The sequence below is a fragment of the Salvelinus sp. IW2-2015 genome, unplaced genomic scaffold (assembly GCF_002910315.2).
Source record: "Salvelinus sp. IW2-2015 unplaced genomic scaffold, ASM291031v2 Un_scaffold3591, whole genome shotgun sequence".
NCBI classification, from domain to species: Eukaryota; Metazoa; Chordata; class Actinopteri; order Salmoniformes; family Salmonidae; genus Salvelinus; species Salvelinus sp. IW2-2015.
Window position 1 is genome coordinate 96,072 of NW_019944869.1, and position 10,702 is coordinate 106,773.

The following is a 10,702-nucleotide window of genomic DNA, read 5'->3' on the forward strand; positions in this document are numbered from 1 at the left end:
TTCCAGCAGGACAATGACCCTAAGCATACTGCTAAAGCAACACTTGAGTGATTTAAGGGGAAACATTTAAATGTCTTGGAATGGCCTAGTCAAAGCCCAGACCTCCAAGATTGCTGTACACCAGCGGAACCCATCCAACTTGAAGGAGCTTTTCCATGAAGAATGGCCAAAAATCCCAGTGGCTAGATGTGCCAAGCTTATGGAGACTTACCCCAAGAGACTTGCAGCTGGAATTGCTGCAAAAGGTGAATCTACAAAGTGTTGACTTGGGGCGGTGAATAGTTATGCACGCTCAAGTTCTGTTTTTTGTCTTATTTCTTGTTTTTTTCCCAATAAAAATTATTCTGCATCTTCAAAGTGGTAGGCATGTTGTGGAAATCAAATGATACAAACCCCCCAAAAATCTATTTTAATTCCAGGTTGTAGGGCAACAAATAAGGAAAAATGCCAGGGGGGTGAATACTTTCGCAAGCCGCTGTAATAGAGCAGTCAATTGCATTTTGTTGTAAAGAAAGGACTAAGCTTTTTGCTAATGCACTTCACAATCAAAATGACTCTACTAGTTGTATCTGCTTGGCTGGGGATTAGCCTACTAGTTTATCAAACCAGGTATTTTTCAACACAACCTTTCAAATATACACAACCAGATACATAACCATCAGTCTATGGTCTAGCTACCGGTATACTCACCACCACTGCACTGGGGACCGATGTCATCTAACCACCTATTCTGCATGATAGGGTCCAAACCGTAGTTGGTCAATATGTATAGGGCTTTTCATTCGGGGGCAATGAAACAACAGAGTCCCATTCAATGAAGGGAAGTGAAGTGAAGTGAAGTTAAGTGAAGTGTGCCGTGTGGCACAATAGGAGCGAAGATACTAATATGTGTGTAAACTGTACATAGTTCTGTGAGTGTCACTGAGTAGGCTGATACCCATTTCATGAATGCACAATCTCTAGTTTAGACTGTACAGTCCAATCTGTATGTTCAATATGCACTATAGGCTGTGTAGAGAGCTGATTTCTCACAAAGTCCTGCAGCTAAAACGCTAATATTTGTGTAAACTCTACTTTCTAATTGTGTTCTGTGAATGTCACTGAGGAGATAGCCCAATTCATGGGGACACAATCCATAGGTTAGGCTGTGCAGTGTAAATATTCCCCCATTGTAAAGTCTATCACATCCACAATGGGATGTTATCTGTTTTTTTGTGTCTATCTGTGGTAGTATGCACTTTGAGAAACAACCTTGGTTTCATTTTACTTTCTAGGAAATCATGTGACCCTTAAGAACCAATGAGGTTGCATCTGAGATGTGATTAGGCACTTTTTAACAGATGGAGTTTAATGGTATGCTTTCCGGACCACCGTTTCACTTTCATTTTACTTTCTATATAAGGTGTTAGACTCAAGCTACCCTGACTCAACACGCAACCTACTTGTCCGAAGGCGTCACCGATTTCAAAGTAAGTGTGCATTTAATTAAATGGACTAGATCAGAGTTTCTTTCAAACTATGGGTCGGGACCAAAAGTGGGTCTTGAGCGTGTGATAGTTGAGTCCCAAGATTATTAAAATTAATATATAATCGCACACTATTTCTTCCTAGTTTGAGTCGTTGGAGTCATGGGATGACGGTCGGTTTCTAATTTGGGTCTTGAGCTGAAAAAGTTTATTAAGACCCCAGGATTAGATCCTTAGCTCTGTGCAGTTCCATTGGAAGTGGTGGTGTTATAATCTAAGGCAGGGGTAGCCTCAATCTACATTGAAAGGACTAAAACCAAATAGAAACTGTAGAAATAATGGACCACATTTATACCAGTGGTTTCCAAACTGTGGGGTGGGGGCATTTTTGGGGAGTGCATCACTAGTTTTCCTCTTGTCATGTCAGTCATTGCAGACCTTAGAGAGCTATTTATAACTTGTCAAAAATGTCCAGATCAACTAGCCCATGTCAGCTAAGGTTTTTTAGCTAGTATTTAAATCACAGTAAAATCACAGTACTTAATTTTTATAATGTCTTTTTTTTTTCTTCTGAAAATGTGTTTTCTGAACAAGAGAGCTGAGAGGTTAAAGGCGGGGTCTGTTTTCAAATGTGTGTGTTCTTCTTTAGAATAATTGCAGCTCTGTAATACATTGTGAGCTCTGACATATGGTCCAACGCTGTCTATTTGATTATTGGTCATTCGGGAAATTGCTCAGCAACATTTTGGGTAACAATTTCTTTGAACATGTTATAATCATGTTATAAAGGTTCATAACACATGTCATAAGCTGTCATAAACATGTAATGATCGTGTTATGACAAAGATATTGCTGTATTTTCTAGACTTATGACATCTAATGACACACCCACAGCCTGATACCGTATAATGCAGCATAATAGTGGACCCGTATGATGTTATGACAGTGATACGATGCAGAACATTTGATGTCTGTCTGAAATTCAGTGAAACCCATTGCCCTTCTATAAGCCTTGTTATTATAGTCAAGTCTATAATAGGTATTGATCGGCCAGTGCATGTTAAAGTGAGTCTTCCCCACTGTTCTCCATCAATACTCAGTATTCCTGAACAACATGTGGGACCTTGGCTGTGCTGTGGGTCTTTGGCAATGGACAGGGGCAGACCTGTCACTGGGGATGGGGGGACATGTCCCGACCCACATTCTGAAATTGCATTTTTGTCCCACCGAGTTTAAAAAAAGTTATTTTATTAAACCTTCAATTAACTAGGCAAGTCAATTATGAACAAAATCTTATTTACAATGACGGCCTACCCCGGACGACGCTGGAGCAATTGTGCACCACCCTATTGGACTCCCCATCACGGCATATGTGGGAATGCAGTGACTCCTCTTGCACTGCGATGCACTACTCGGGAGTCCATCATTAGAATGTGATGCAAAACTAGGCAACGGTGTGCTTCATGAAAATGCAACTCCTCCGAGCAGTCGGTAGGCTGTTTGGAGTGTTTATCCGATTGGATAAAAAAACTTAAAACAAAGTTGCTCCCCTGACTATTCAAGATATTTTATTAAGTAATTACCGGAGTAATTCATTGATCTAGTTTATTTATTTTGGTTATCCTATCCAAATTAATGAAGTAGAGGCACCGCTTTTTTTTTAGAGGACCCTTAAATTATCTCTACCATAGTTATCATTAGTTATCATTAAATAGCTTAACCTTTATTATCTCTACCATAGTTATCATTTAATAGTTTTACCTTTAATACTTGTATCAACAGCAGTCTCAATCAACAGTCAGTTACTATATTCGCATTCTGAAAGGTCGTTGAGCTCTAAGTGAATCTTTTGTTACCTTGAAGTCCTTAAACAAGTGGTTGGATTATTATGGTTTATAATGCTACTTACTTTCAACAAATGTACTATCAGCCGTCAGTTCATGTTTGTGTCAATTAATGCTATAGGTTAAAAATGTATGAAAATGAACCATGCGTCAACATCGCAATTGTGCAACCACAATATTTTGCCTTACGTCCAGAGCAACAGTAGGCCAAGAACTTGCATCATCAACTAAGTCAAACTAAGTCAAATACAAGTCATACAGTATATCATTTTCAAATATTGTCACTTGTTGATATTTTGATGACATAATAAAAGCCATATAAACAAGATGAGACCGCGCTTAAACTTTTCAATGTTTTATTCCAGGTCATCAGTTTACATCGTGTTGCTTCGTCCTACCCGTCTCTCCTGTAACTTCTCCAAGGCTAACACCCAAGACTATCTAACATAATACTTTAAATGTATGCTGTCATTTAATTACATTTATAAAATGAATTATGTTTGGAACTTTAAACAACCCAAAACAATTTCTGGGTCCTTTTTCTTTCTTAAATCACTAAAAAAACAAATGGTTTTGATAACTTTCTGCAGGGAAACGCCATTGGTTGTTTTCTGCAGAGAGGTCGTATACCACATTAGAAACATGGTCAGACTGTCTGTTTCCTGCAGGGAGGTCGTAGACCACATTAGGAACATGGTGATTTCACTAGCTTCTGTGTTATCTGAGAAAACGGGCGTTTTACTTTCGCCCTGTTACTTTCGTCCCGGCTCTCTAGTGACAGTTGTCTTATTAGACAAGATACAAATGTAATGCAGTGCAATCATTGGCATGGGAAACACTGTAGATCAACTGAATAGACTTACGGACTCATCTGCAGATTTGACAACACTGTAACTGGATTTTAGAAGAATGGGAAATTCTTGTTCGTGCAAACAGGAGCTATTAAAGAGAGGCTACATTAGTCAGGTTACACCAGGGGTCGTCATTGGCTAGGCTATCTGTTCGCATACGAATGGTTACAATGCAATATTCACTGTGATATATAATTAAGACTTACTGTCTTTTACAATACACGTTTACACAGACAGTGTCACACAAAAGGGGAATTCATTGCAATAAGATATATTTACATGAATTTTAGCTGTGTTGTCTGGACCAGTTGGGAGAGATGGCAGAGTGGCAGGCCAGGAAAAAGGTCTGTGGTCTCGGCATTTGGAGCTTTTGATCAAAGAAGCTTCTCACTCGTCCTGGGCTCAAGTATAACTTATTTTCTCGGTTGAGTTCACAGGAATAAGGTTTGTGCAGACACTGGGTTAGATATAAAGTTCGGGCCCAATCTGGGAGAGGTAAGACTCAGCGGTTCATTGTGTGTTGTTCAGAGAAAGTTCCTCTCAGGTGATTGTTTAAATTAGGGGTGTGCCGAGTAGCCGATCAAAACACAGGTAAAGACAGTTTCAAGTTCGATGTTCRAAGGATATTCGCGCTTTCAAACCTCAATAGCTTTCAAACCACTTGAGCCACAGACTCCAAATAAGTTTCATGATGTTGGAAAAATTGCGCACAACATTGCACAAGTCTTATTTTCACGATTTAGACATTCATTTGCTTTCCAAAGCTAATAAACATGTGGAAATGTGAGCAGCGTCTTGTATTCCTAGTTGAATTAGTTAGGGAGCGTAAACAAAGTGAAAACTTGTCTTACATTCAAATTTCAATAGCTCCTTAGTCATGTGACCTACTGATTTCAAACAAGGTTCAGAATGTCCACTGACTACTCTTCTATATTGCACACCCTTTAGTTTGTCAATTTTCATCTCACAAGATTTTACATGAATTTTTCCAAATGTAAAGTTTCAATAGCTCCTAGGTCATGTGGCCTAGTGACTTCAAACGAGGTTCAGAATGTCCACTCAGTGGGCCTGCACATTGGACACCCTTTAGTTTGTCAATTTTCATCTCACAAGATTTTACATTAATTTTTCCAAATGTAAAGTTTCAATAGCTCCTTGGTCATGTGACCTACTGGCCTCAAACAAGGTTCAGAATGTCCACTGACTATACCTTCATATTGCACACTCTGATGTTTGTCTACTTTCATCTCATGCTATTAGACTTAAATCTGTAAGCTTTGCAGGCCTTCATTTTACATGGGTGTTTAAAAAAAACTTTTAAGTCAACATATGTTCCATCCTCGCAATAACCATCTTTCACATGGACACTGAAAAGATCCGCAAATGTCTGTATGTGGTATGGATGAAGGACAGAAAAAAAGAGAGAGATTCGAACAAAACATATGCTATAGAATAAATGTGTTATAAGACTGTCATCTGATGAAAGTTGTTTTCTTGGTTAGGTGACTATTTATATCTTTATTTGGTTCGAATTTTGTGATAGCTACCTATGCGGTAAAAAATTGTGAATAATATGCGGTTTGAGTTCTTGTTGCTATGTTGGTTAGCTAATGAGAAATACAATATTGTGTTTTTCGCTGTAAAACATTTAAAAAATCGGAAAATGATGGCTGGATTCACAAGATGTGTATCTTTTAATCTGGTGTCTTGGACTTGTGTGATTTCATGATATTTAGATGGGCTAGTATTTACTTGTGCGCTATGCTAGGCTATGCTACTCAGCTTTTTTACTGAATGAGGGGTGCTTCCGGTCCGGGATGGTGACTCGTGAGAAGTTTAAACAAATTGGAGACCTTTAATCTATTCCAAACATGTCAACAGACACTTAACTTCAATTAAGTTATGAAAGCATTTCCCGTGTTAACTTTTCTTTATCCCTGGTTGATGTACATGTCAGAGCCTTTTTAGTGTGGATGGGTATAGCATACATTTTCAACAAACAAAGACTGACTTCAGTTTGTGTTCTTTACTTGTTAATCTCTTTTGTTCTTCAATACCTAGGCACAGGGGATGGGATGTTTGGGGAAGTTTCTGTAGAATTTCTTGGCCATCTACACAAAAAATGTAATATCGTTTTTTTTACTAATTGTTCACATAACAGCTAAGCCATATCGTTTATTGAACAATATCATATCAAAACCTGCATTACAAGACCCCGCAGCTGAAGGTGTTCCTAGCTGCAGGGTGTGAGTTATTTTCCCCTCCTTTCACTTTATGTCCGCAGTCGTCTTTTTTCCATGGCAGGATCTTCTGCATTTTGAAGTATTCTCTTTTTTATGTAAAAATAATGGAATTATGATTAGTTATAGGCAATGAATACACAAGCCCCATTTGTATGTTGTTTTTCCTATCACTAATAATCTAGTAGTAATTTAATTTAGTAGAGGTAATTTCCTTTATGCCCTACACAACCTAAAATTATAGGCACTGACCATGTAGCAAGACATAAAAGTAGCGTTATAGGATCCAACCTATCACAGAGTGAATAAATTGTACAGTCGTGGCCAAAATGATTTGAGAATGACAAACAAATATAAATTTTTCCACAAAGTCTGCTGCCCTCAGTTTGTATGATGGCAAATTTTGCATATACTCCAGAATGGTTATGAAGAGTGATAGATGAATTTGCAATTAATTGAAAAGTCTCTTTGCATGCAAATGAAAACTGAATACCCCCAACATTTCCACTGGCATTTCACGCCTGCCAAAAAAGACGCTGACATCATGTCAGTGATTCTCTCATTAACACAGGTGTGAGTGTTGACGAGGACAAGGATGGAGATCAACTCTGTTATGCTGATTGAAGTTTAATAACAGACTGGAAGCTTCAAAAGAAGGTGGTTGCTTGCATCATTGTTTCTTCCTCTGTCATCCATTGTTACCTGCAAGGAAACCGTGCATCATCAATGCTTTGCACAAAAAGGGCTTTCACAGGCAAGGATAATTGCTGCCAGTAAAGATTGCACGTAAATCAACCATTTTAATCCCGGAAAAAATTTTTCCAAATCAAGAACTTCAGGAGAGCTGTTCAATTGTTGTGAAGAAGCTTCAGGCGCCCAAGAAAGTCCAGCAAGCGCCAGGACGTCTCTTAAAGTTGATTCAGTAATGTCGGGATGGGTGGCACCACAGTAAGAGCTTGCTTACAGGAATGGCAGCACGGCAGGTAGGTGGTGAGTGCTCTGCAGCACACAGTGAGGCAAATACTTTTGGCGGATGGCCTGGGTCGTCAAGAAGGGCAAGCAAAGAAGCCACTTCTCTCCAGGAATAAACATCAGGGAGCAGACTGAATATTCCTGCAAAGGTAACAGGGATTGGACTGCTGAGGACGAGGTATGTCATCTTCTCTGATGATATCCCCTTTCCGATTGTTCGGGTCTTCCGGAAAAAAGCTTGTCCGGAGAAGACAAGGTGAGTGCTACCATCAGTTCCTGTGTCCCTGCCAAACAGTAAAGCATCTGAGACGCATTCATGTGTGGGGTTGCTTCTCAGCCAAGGGAGTGGGCTCACTCACAATTTGCCTAAAGAACACGCCATGAATAAAGAAGGGTACGCACAACACATTCCCGAGACCAACTTCTCCGCAAACCAATCCAAGGAACAGTTTTGTGATGAAACATGCTTTTTCCAGCACGATGGAGCACCTTGCCATAAGGGCAAAAAGGATAACTAAGTGGCTCGGGGAACGAAACATTGTTTATATTTTGGCGTCCATGGCCAGGAAACTCCCAGACCCTTATCCCATTTAAGAATTTGTGGTCAATCCTCAGAGGCTGGTGGACAAACAAAAACCCACAAATTCTGCCAAACTCAAGCATTGATTATCAAGAATGGGCTGCCCATCATGTGGCGCAGAAGTTTAATTGACAGCATGCCAGGGCGGATCTGCATGAGAGTCTTGAAAAAGAGTGTCAACAACTGCTTAATAATTGATCTTTGCAGTCAACTTCATGTAAATTGTCAATAAAAGCCCTTTGACCCTTATGAAATGCTTGTAATTATACTTCAGTATTCCATAGTAACAACTGACAAAAATATCTAAAGACACTGGAAGGCAGCAACTTTGTGGAAATTTTAATATTTGTGTCATTCTCAAACTTTTTGGCGGCACGACTGTAGACGTTTGTAGATTTAAGAAAAAAATAGTGACAGTTTCATCACGTAGTGCTTAAATAAGTCAATAATCAGCAAAGATCACAGATGACAGTGCCACCAAATCTATGACAATAAGAGAAGATTGTTAAGCAGCAAAGTGTGTTTGTCAAAAATAATATCGGAAAATGTCAGTTGTTGAACAATAATACTTCTATTTGCAATAGGCAATTTATGATATATGCAGTTGAGGAATATTCCATGTACCAACACTACATGGTAGGACCGGACAAAGACATTCCCACATACCACGCTCACTCTGTCTTTTTTATTTTTTATTTCACCTTTATTTAACCAGGTAGGCCAGTTGAGAACAAGTCTCAATTACAATGTGACCCGTGGCCAATATAAAGCAGTTCGAGCACATACCACAACACAGTTACACATGGAATAAACAAATGTACAGTCAATAACACAATACAAAAGTCTATATACAGTGTTGCAAATTAAGTAAGATTAGAGAGGTAAGGCAATAAATAGGCCGTAGTGAAAAAATAATTACAATTTCGCAAATAAACACTGGAGTGGATGTGCAGAAGATGAATGTGCAAGTAGAGATACTGGGTGCAAAGGGGCTAAAAAAAAATATATATATATATAAATAAAATATAATAACAATATGGGATGAGTAGTAGTTGTATGTGCTGTTTACATATGTGCTACGTACAGGTGCAATGATCTGTAAGCTGCTCTGACAGCTGATGCTTAAAGATAGTGAGGGAGACATGAGTCTCCGCTTCAGTGATTTTTGCAATTCGTTCCAGTCATTGGCAGCAGAGAACTGTAGGGAAAGGCGGCAAAAGAGGATTGGCTTTTGAGGAGTGGGGGCTGCTACGGGTGGGTGCTGCTATGGTGACCAGTGAGCTGAGATAGGCAGGGCTTTACCTAGCAAGGACTTATGATGACCTGGAGCCAGTGGGTTTGGTGAGAATATGAATCGAGGGCCAGCAACGAGAGCATACAGGTCGCAGTGGCGGGTAGTATATGGGGCTTTGTTGACGAAACGGATGGCCTGTGATAGACTGCATCCAATTTGCTGAGTAGAGTGTTGGAGGCTATTTTGTAAATGACATCGCCAAGTCAAGGATCGTCAGTTTACGAGGGTATGTTGGCAGCTTGGTGAAGAATGCTTTGTTGAAAATAGGAATCCGATTCTAGATTACATTTTGGATTGGAGATGCTTATATGAGTCTGGAAGGAGAGTTTACAGTCTAATCAGACACCTAGGTATTTGTAGTTGTCCACATATTCTAAGTCAGAACCGTCCAGAGTAGTGATGCTATGCGGGTGGGCAGATGCGGGCAGCGATTGGTTGAAGAGCATGCATTTAGTTTTATAGCATTTAAGAGCAGTTGGAGGCCACGGAAGGAGAGTTGTATGGCATTGAAGCTCGTTTGGAGGTTAGTTAACACAGTGTCCAAGAAGGGCCAGAAGTATACAGAATGGTGTGATTTGCGTAGAGGTGGATCAGAGATCCACAGCACAGCAAGAGCTACATAGATTTGACTGGCAGATGTCGCGGCACAACAGGCCCTCCCATTTGACACACTGAACTCTATCTGAGAAGTAGTTGGTGAACCAGGCGAGACAGTCATTTGAGAAACCAAGGCTGTTCAGTCTGCCGATAAGAATGCTGTGATTGACTGAGTCGAAAGCCTTGCCAGGTCGATGGATACGGCTGAACAGTATTGTCTTTTGTCGATGGCGATTATGATATCGTTTAGACCTTGAGCGTGGCTGAGGTGCACCCATGACCAGCTTGAAACCAGATTGCATAGCAGAGAAGTACGGTGGGATTCGAAATGGTCGGTAATTGGTTGTTAACTTGGCTTTCGAAGACCTTAGAAAGGCAGGGTAGGATAGATATAGGTCTGTAACAGTTTGGGTTAGAGAGTGTCTCCCCTTTTGAAGAGGGGGATGACTGCAGCAGCTTTCAATCTTTTGGGATCTCAGACGATACGAAAGAGAGTTTGAACAGGCTAGTTATAGGGTTGCAACATTGCGGCGGAATTTTAGAAAAATTTTCATCGAAAAACAAACCCTCAAATGCAATATTGCATTTTGTAAGTTGTCTGCAGGTAGCTTGTTGTGAATGCACTCAAATATCAAGTCATTATCAGGTTATGTAAACTGTGTTCTAATTCTCAACGTAGAAGGATTTGTCCTATGTACAGTATATGAAAGTGATGCTACGAAAAGGATTCTTTCACGTTATCAAGCTCACTGTGACTGACAAATCACTGCCTTACTGTGATTAAAAAGAGCATATGAAACAGTGTTTTTCATGAGGCCTACCTGTGCGCCTCCTTTAAGCACTCTGATATCACCTCTA